General features: G+C 41.6%; 1 long non-coding RNA gene across 1 annotated transcript; it reads left to right on the forward strand.

Annotated features, from left to right (window-relative positions):
* The first annotated feature begins 391 nt into the window (after positions 1-391).
* On the forward strand, positions 392-4,841 carry LOC124788032. Its single transcript, XR_007016048.1, has 2 exons — positions 392-713; positions 4,559-4,841. It is a non-coding gene; the product is annotated as an uncharacterized LOC124788032 (long non-coding RNA).
* Positions 4,842-8,701: the final 3,860 nt, after the last annotated feature.

Genomic DNA, 8,701 nt, shown 5'->3' on the forward strand with positions numbered 1-8,701 from the left:
TCTTTCAGTCCTGAGACTGTGCAAGCTTCTTCATCTCCCAGTACCTACTGCAACCCACATCCTTCTGAATCTGTTTAGTGTATTCATCTCTGGGTCTCCCTCTACGATTTTTACTCTCCACGCTACCCTCAAATACTAAATTGGTGATCCCTTGATGCTTCAGAACATGGCCTACCAACCGATCCCTTCTTCTAGTCAAGTTGTGCCACAAACTCCACTTCTCCCCAATTCTATTCAAGTCATTAGGTATGTGATCTACCCATATAATCCTCAGCATTCTTGTGTAGCAACGTATGGCCATCAATCACCTATAGGTGTACTCATGTATAAATAGTACGGTACACGCAGAAGTGAAGTTTCAGTAATTGCTGTCCTTGCTGATGCTGCGATTTTAATGGCTAGCAATGATCTTGGCACTCGTCGCCGAAGCACATACGTCATCAGCGTGCGCCGTTGAGCGGAAACCCTGTCGTCAATTTCGCCGGCCGGCCGGCGTGCCCTGCAATTACTGACCTTTGCTGCTGACACGCAGAGCCGTTGGCGAGCAGGTCCGGCAAGCAGACGCGGTGGCAAGTTCAAGAGCGACACGGCGACCACGCCCGGGCCAGCCTGCACCAAGGCCGCGTCCGCAAACTGCTATAAATGCCCGGCCCACCGCCGTCCAGGCATCACTGTCTGCCGAAGCAACAGATCGACGCACCATGAAGGCTTTCGTAAGTACCTCCTTACAAATATGAAGCACCATTCAGTACAAGGGTATTCACTACTTAAGATGTTATCACCATCAACAGCAACAGTAGGAGCCGTTCAATATCCGCTTTCAGATGGAGGTCTCCAACAGACTTGCCTATACATACACATCTGCATACATACTACACAAACTACTATGAAGTATATCGCAGAGACCACTTAACGTTGTACCACATTTAGGACCTTCAGCGACTTGCATCCATACTGTACCTGCATCTTGTTGTGATCTTCAGTCTCAAGACTAGTTTGACGCTACTCTTCACGCTGGTCTATCTCTTGAACGTCTTTTCGCTATTGCAATTTATAACCATTTGAAACTGCTTACTGTAGCCAAGCCTTCCTCTTCCACTCAAATTCTTACCCCACACCCCACACTTTCCTCCACTGCCAAACTGAGGACTCTTGATGCCTCAGAAAATGGCCTATCAACCGATTCATTCTTTTACCCGACTTCTGTCACACATTTCTTTTCTCCCAGATTCGAATCAATACTTTCCCATTAGCAATCCGATCTACCCTGCTAATACGGCCCGCCTCGGTAGCTGTGGGGTCAGCGCAGCAGATTGCTAACTGATCGAACCCGAGTTCGAACTCCAGCTGAGTTGCAGTTTTTCCCTACTCGGAAACTGGATGTTATGCTGTCCTCATTCTAGTACCGTCATAATTGACACGAAAATTGCCTGCATGGCTTCATTTGACTAGTCTCATATGTACCAAGGTGCACCTTGGCCCTAATGAATGCTCAGAATTGTCTAAACACACTATCGTATCTTCCACTATTGAGGTGGATCTATGGACACGCTCCGACAGTCAATTAAAAGAACTTCAGTATTCTCCTACAGCGTCACATTTCAAATCTTCCATTCTCTTCGTTTCCATACGCAGGTAAACTATAGAAAAAAGTCTCCAGAAAATACGTCCTAAAATTTTTCTTGCTATTGGCTAATTTGACAATTGTCACGTATTTTTTCTCCAGAAATATCAAAGCTCGTCTGCGGTTATTAGTATCTCATTTCCTAGTGTAATTCACTCACTATCGCCTAATTTAATTAGATTACATAGCATTATCCTTGTATCAGTTTTGGTTGATGTTCATCTTACAACGTCTTTTCGACACTTTGCGCAATTTATTCAACCGATCTTCAGAGTCTATGGCCATCTCTGAGGGAATTGATGACCTCAGAAGTTAAGTCCCGTAGTGCTCAGAGCAATTTGAACCATTTTTGAGCCATCTCTGACAGAATTGCAAAGTCATCAACAAACCTCAAAGCTTTACCTTCGAAGAATGCTAAAATCGCGGGTTTTCCTTTCCTTAACCTATGTTCTAACGTAAGTTGCATAGTCAATACTGCTCTCGTGTTCCTACATTTCTCCATAACCCAAAGTGAACTTCACCGAGACAGGTTTCTACAAGTTTTCCCATACTTCTACAGACAAACTGTGTCAGGATTTTGCAACTATATCTCACTAAACTTACGTCTTGGTAATATTCACAACTGCAAACTCCCGCTTCTTTGGAACTGGAAAGATTACATTCTTCTAGATGTCTGAGGATTTTCCCTTGTGTCATATACCTTGCACACGGGGTGGATTAGTTTCGTCTTAGCAGGCTCTCCTAAAAGATCTCGATAATTCAGAAGAAATATCGTCCACCCCAAATGCCTCAGGCCCTGTTTTTTTACTTCTTGAACTTCAGCAAAGATTCGCCTTGGCTCATACTGCCATCCATTCACCTGAATACAGTTCCCAGCCAGTTCCATTTCACTTTCTTTGTGGTCATAACAGTGGCTTTCACCCCAATCTTTATGTGATCCATTTGTTTACTATCGTATCTATATCAGTAATCCCCAATCTGCATTTCTTCATTGCTCGCCGAGTAACCAGCGGGTTTTCAATGGTACGCGTACTCTTCCCGTTTCAGGCTCGTGGCGGTCGGAAACTTACATGACAAATTAAAAGAGAGCGGTGAAATAAATAAATAATAAATAAATTAATAAAAACCTTTCATTGAAGATATTATGAAATACTGAATTTTTTCTGGCGTAATTCTATGAACTTATCTGGAGAGAGAAGTCTTTGATCTGAGCAGTCGGGGTCCGTAGTAGATCTGGTTGTCGAAACTTTTCTTTCCCTCATTTCTGCCTTATGAACTGTGGAATTCCTGTTCAGCAATATCACGCATTTGCAATGATAAAACAGAGATAATATTATAATTCAGACATGATTTTTACTGTTTTATTGCCTTCACAACATTGATTCCACAAGTTAACCAGTTATGCAGTACTATTTTTGTCATCAGTTTCATAGCGGCATAAGAATTTGATTCCGGAGCATAGTGTTGGGGGACAGAAAATTATCGGTATTCTCTTGAATAACACGCAATATGAATTTTCCGTTTTTTTCTGTATTTGATAATCAAAACAAAAAAGATGTTTCAGCAACTGGTCTTCCCAAGGACCTAACCGTTCTCTTTTTGCGAGTTTTCAGCACTAGGTTGGTCATATCAGAGTTAAAATGGCCCCTGTTATTGCAAGAATCCAGACTATTTGTTCGGCGTATTGTGGTTGGTTAAAGTGTTCTTTCGTGTGTTGTGGTCTCAGTGAATAAGACAGAAGCTGACGCTGACAGAGGCTGGCACTCTAAACTCATGAGAGAGAGGTAAGGCCCTCTACGATACCTCTGTGGCAACATAGTAGCTTAGCTTATATTGCCAGACAATATATCATGCAAAAACGACCCAGTATCCGTACAGCGTATGTAACACGCCTACATACTCGTAATGAATCTGAGCTCAGCTCCAGCAATTTTCTTGTGTTAGTTGGTTCTAAGAAACATATTCTTGTGGACTTGCACTATTTATAATAGATGTTCGCTGTAAAACAGTTCAATAGAATGTAAATCTTTACCACTTGCAGAACAGATTCTGGTGCCGTTTGAAAACTTCCATTCGATGTTGAAGGTTTTTAGTTGTGACACAAAGGTTTTACGCAGCACTAATAAGACACAGGACTTGCAGTCACGAGGGCTATGTTTCCAGTTTCTGCCATCCATTTTTAGGTTTTCTCCTAAATTGCTAAAGGCCAAAACTAGTATGAATCCTTTGAAAAGTAAACAAGTGATTGTTTTCTCTATCCTTCGTCTTCCGAGCCTGTGCCCTGATTCTAATCACGTTTTCGTCGACGAGACGTTGAACTCTAAGCCTCCATTTTCTCGTTTTCAATTATAGCTGTGTTTCTCGACGGTATTGTTTATAGTGTGTAAGGGTTTGTCCCGCACATTGTTCTATATTTCGTAACGAGAGTCTGAAGGCTCATACAGTTGAGATTTCCTATTATCTGCTACCTACATCAAGCTCACCAACTCATTTCTATAAGAATTTTCTTCTGTGTACTAAAATGAATTCAGAGTGGTACATTCAGTTTAACTTGCGCTAAAAGGGAGTACAGAAGGCCTGCATCCATTACACAACTAACTCAGCAAGCCCATTATACTGCTTCAGGAAGCTATTAACAAAAAACCTATGTTGACGAATTGCAGTCATGACCCATCATCAGAATAGCGGAAACAAATTTGGCATGATAGTTTCCATTAAGTTAGTTTCCAATTTTCTGATGACAGAGTGTACCTAAAACGTGACAAAGTATTTGTAGGACTGATTGTTATTTGGTGACTTTAAGCAGCATTCAGTGTGTGTGCAGATAAAAATGCTGCCAGGAGATTATGTTACCACAGCAACAAGGGATGTGTGTGTTCACTTTCTTACAGTAATGTACGACATTTCAGTTAATGGCGTCTTGTGTGTTCGCAGGTCTGCTCTTTCCTCGTAGTCCTGCTGGTGGCGGCCGTGTTCGCCCAGGAGAAGGCCAAGGAGACCCTGAAGGGCGCCGAGGCCTACTACGCCTACGCCGCCCCCTACGCCTACAGCGCCTTCGGCTACCCCGCCGTCAGCGCCTACTCCGCCTACCCTTACGCTGCCGCCGGCTACCCCTACTACTACCGCTAAGAGGACATCAGTTCTGACATGATGTCTCCTGTACTGATTCTTCTGTTTGTCTTCTTTCTCTAAATACAACTGTATCACAAAACAAAAACTGTGTCGATTTCATTTATAATCTTATAACATCAACCTTGTTAAAGGAATCTAATATGTAGTTTGCCCCTGGGTCAATTATTCTGAGATATGATGATGGTGATGAAGTCCCATACTCCTTGATGGAGCGTAGGGGACCAATGCAGGAGACCTGCACCGCCGTACTAGGCTAGGTCCTAGTGGAAGTGGTTTGCTATTGCCTTCCTCCGATCGTAATGGGGATGAATGATGATGATGAAGACGACACAACAGCATCCAGTCATCTTCAGGCAGTTGAAAATCTCTGACGCCGCCGGCAATCAAACCCGGGACCCAGTGCTCGGGAAGCGAGAACGCTACCGTGAGACCACGAGATAAACCACCCATTTTTAAAGTTTAGATAAACCACCCATTTTTAAAGTTTAGATAAACCACTCGTTTTTAAAGTTTGTTTAACGATCTATATTCACTAACACAAAATAACACAGGCTATAGCTCCACAAGAGTCATCAATATGCACAACAAAAGTTTGCTGCCAGAAAATATCCGTCTCATTTCTGGAAATAAGTACCTATAAAACCAGCTGAGTTTAAACAACCAGTACCTCGAAAGCATGTCTCTCATTCGACACTTTTTGGGTGATTACTTGCCTAAAATGATGATTCGATTTTGAGAATGATGGTCTTGATTCATCTACCTTCATTACTGGTATCCACAAGGTGAGTCTGAGACAGAATGTGTCATCAATTTCAGAGACCAGAATCAACACACGAACATAATTGCTGAGTCTGTGTCCCAATCTCTGTATGGTAGTATTTGGAGTAGGGGAATATTATGGAAGGCACATTTATCGAGATCTCTCTGATAAAATTTAGCATTTTGTGAATCACACAAGATTATTTCATCTTGAAAGATGGGTCAATGTCTGACTATTGTCATACACTGATTAATACACATCCGTCATCACTACACAATGCTGAGAATAAATGATGACTTATGATACAAAAAGTATCTACTTGACATTGCTTATCTTATTTATTATTAACAGCAAAACACGGATGGCTAATGAGAACGTCTGAACGATTGTAGCAAGCACCACTCAATACTACATTCAGATTTTATCGGGACATCGGAAGTTAGACGTATCGAATAGGTGGTATCCTGTTCCCATGTTGCGGCTTTAGTCTATATTAATAACAGTAGCTCGTTGCCATGTGAACGTAATATGGAAACCAAACCTTGCTCCAGTTGTCGCCAGTTGCTTTCGGCTGGTTAAATGCTCGTCTAATGGTAACAGGTTTCACCACTTACACTTTGTTCTCCAGATGAGACTGTGTTTACCTAAGTAAATCATTTTAGATCTCGGATACATCTCGCAATTCAAAACAATGTAACGTTGCAGCCAAACAATCCATATTTTCACATTTATTCATGACAGTTGCTGTCACTCGGTATACAATCAAAGGAAGTAAACCTTACTGTTGTTCACACGAGAAAAAAACGAATTTTACACTACAAAAACTAGATTTTACATTATATAAATATCTCAAACATTCCCTTACAAGAAGTAGCAGCTAATCGCTATAGCAGGAAACCAGTTTGAATCAAGTACCTAAATCTGTATCATGTTGTTGTGGTCTTCAGTCCTGAGACTGGTTTGATGCAGCTCTCCATGCTACTCTATCCTGTGCAAGCTTCTTCATCTCCCAGTACCTACTGCAACCTACATCCTTCTGAATCTGCTTAGTGTATTCATCTCTTGGTCTCCCCGTATGATTTTTACCCTCCACGCTGCCCTCCAATACTAAATTGGTGATCCCTTGATGCCTCAGAACATGTCCTACCAACCGATCCCTTCTTCTGGTCAAGTTGTGCCACAAACTTCTCTTCTCCCCAATCCTATTCAATACTTCCTCATTAGTTATGCGATCTACCCATCTAATTTTCAGCATCTGTATCATATACCTTCAGTAATCAACTTTTTCTCCTCAATTCTTAACAAAACAGAAAAGGAAAGCAATTTATAAGACGGCGCAACGCATCAAAGTGAACAGCCTTGCTACTCTGCAATGCACGTATGAAATGCATTACATACCTCTTCTGATTTTCACTGTACTCTACAGATTACTGTTCCCACTGCAGCAGGCATAACAACTGCTTCAGTGTCCTCCTCATACTATGACACTTGCTAAAGTAAAACTTCCTTGGAATAACAGATGCCTACGTACAGTTCGGTTGTGAATCTTCCTGATCTTAGACAGATGCAAATCAGTTTTTGATTTAAAAAAATACGTAAATTCAGAAATGTTGCTGAAATAAACGTTCAGTGAACTTTAATACTGCAGTGAATATGAAAGCTGTTCCCCATGATAGCATCCTTGTGTAAAATGTTCTCCGTCATCCTCAAGCGCCAAATTAAAAACTCGAGCTTTCATCACTTGCTTCCACCACCTTCATGACCACACGTTGATAGGGATTTCTTTCATACTAAGAGATACTTGCCAAAAATCACGATCTCACACTCCACAAAATAATTGTTGTTAGTCTTTATTAATACATCGTGTGTCTGTTTCTCAGAGAGAAGGTTTCTCTTGAAGACACTCTGTAGTAGAATACAGTTTATGTAGAATTCAGTCATGTCAGTTCCATGAGACCATGTGAGGCAAAGGTACATGGTCATGGAATAAGTCAGTACATAGTTTACAGAATAGTGATCAGAAAAATGTCATATCATCAGTTACGTGGGGAACTCTTGTACGTAATAGGAGTGTGTTATAAGGAAACCTTTCCACTTAATATCGAAGACGTGGGTTTGCCATTCACTGTTTTGAGTTCCATTGAAAGCCTACTGAGAATTAATCTGCTGAACACCTTGGTCTACACCGCTTGTGGCAGTCTTATCCAGGTACATATCGACTTCTCGTTTACTTACCACGGAATGAATGTTGCAGATTAGACTAACTGAGCCAATACTGTCAACAACCAATCCCATGAAATGGCACATGAAAAGGGATGGTAAAGTTAGAGTTCCGAAAAACCTGGCCAAAGACCTACACAAGGTGCACGAACTGACACTGTAGATCTATATGACTGTCCTTTTCTGAGCTAAGAATATTCCTTGTGAGTGGACAAAGCTGTCTCAGAATATTTATCAGTAGGAGACTGCACTTGAAAGAAAGCAAAGCAGACAAGTATTCCCGTTCTAGTTTCACTTACAAGAATTCTTTTCATATTCACCCACTGCAAAACTTAAAAGAACCGTCTTCGCTAACGGTCTGACCGTTTTAGGACAATAAAACTTTACTTTTACAAGAGATCAATTTAAGAAACTACTTGCACTTCGTTTATTGCAGTTTAGCGTTGATCCATCTTACGTTACCGACTAACCTACTTCCCTCATCATTTCAATTATGTTCCACGCCGTTAACAGCAGCACTTGTGTCATCTGCGAACAGAAAAGTTTTTGAATCATTTTTCATATTTAATGGAAGATCATTTATATTGAAATCTCTTCTCTGTGTGTTGAATGTATCGAAGGTACTCACATTCAAATGCTTTTGCTAGTTCTCAATCTATTTTGTAGCCCTGCCAGTGCCTCACACACTACTACAACTACTGCTACTACTACTACGTGATCAGGCCCAGTGGACCGCACGCTTCTACAAGTTTCCTCCTCCACTGTATTCTATCCATTGCTGCTATTCGCCATCCGTCAACATCTATTGGCACTTGGTTTAAATCTTCGTGGAGTCCATCCCTCCAACGCTTCTTGGGTCTCCCTGGGGGTCTCTTTCCTGAAGGTGTGAAATCCAGGAGCTTCCTAAGCCATCTGTGATCCTCCATCCGGGCCACATGGCCGGCCCACTGCATTCGTTTGATTTT

Source organism: Schistocerca piceifrons, chromosome 3 (assembly GCF_021461385.2).
Source record: "Schistocerca piceifrons isolate TAMUIC-IGC-003096 chromosome 3, iqSchPice1.1, whole genome shotgun sequence".
Classification (NCBI taxonomy): domain Eukaryota; kingdom Metazoa; phylum Arthropoda; class Insecta; order Orthoptera; family Acrididae; genus Schistocerca; species Schistocerca piceifrons.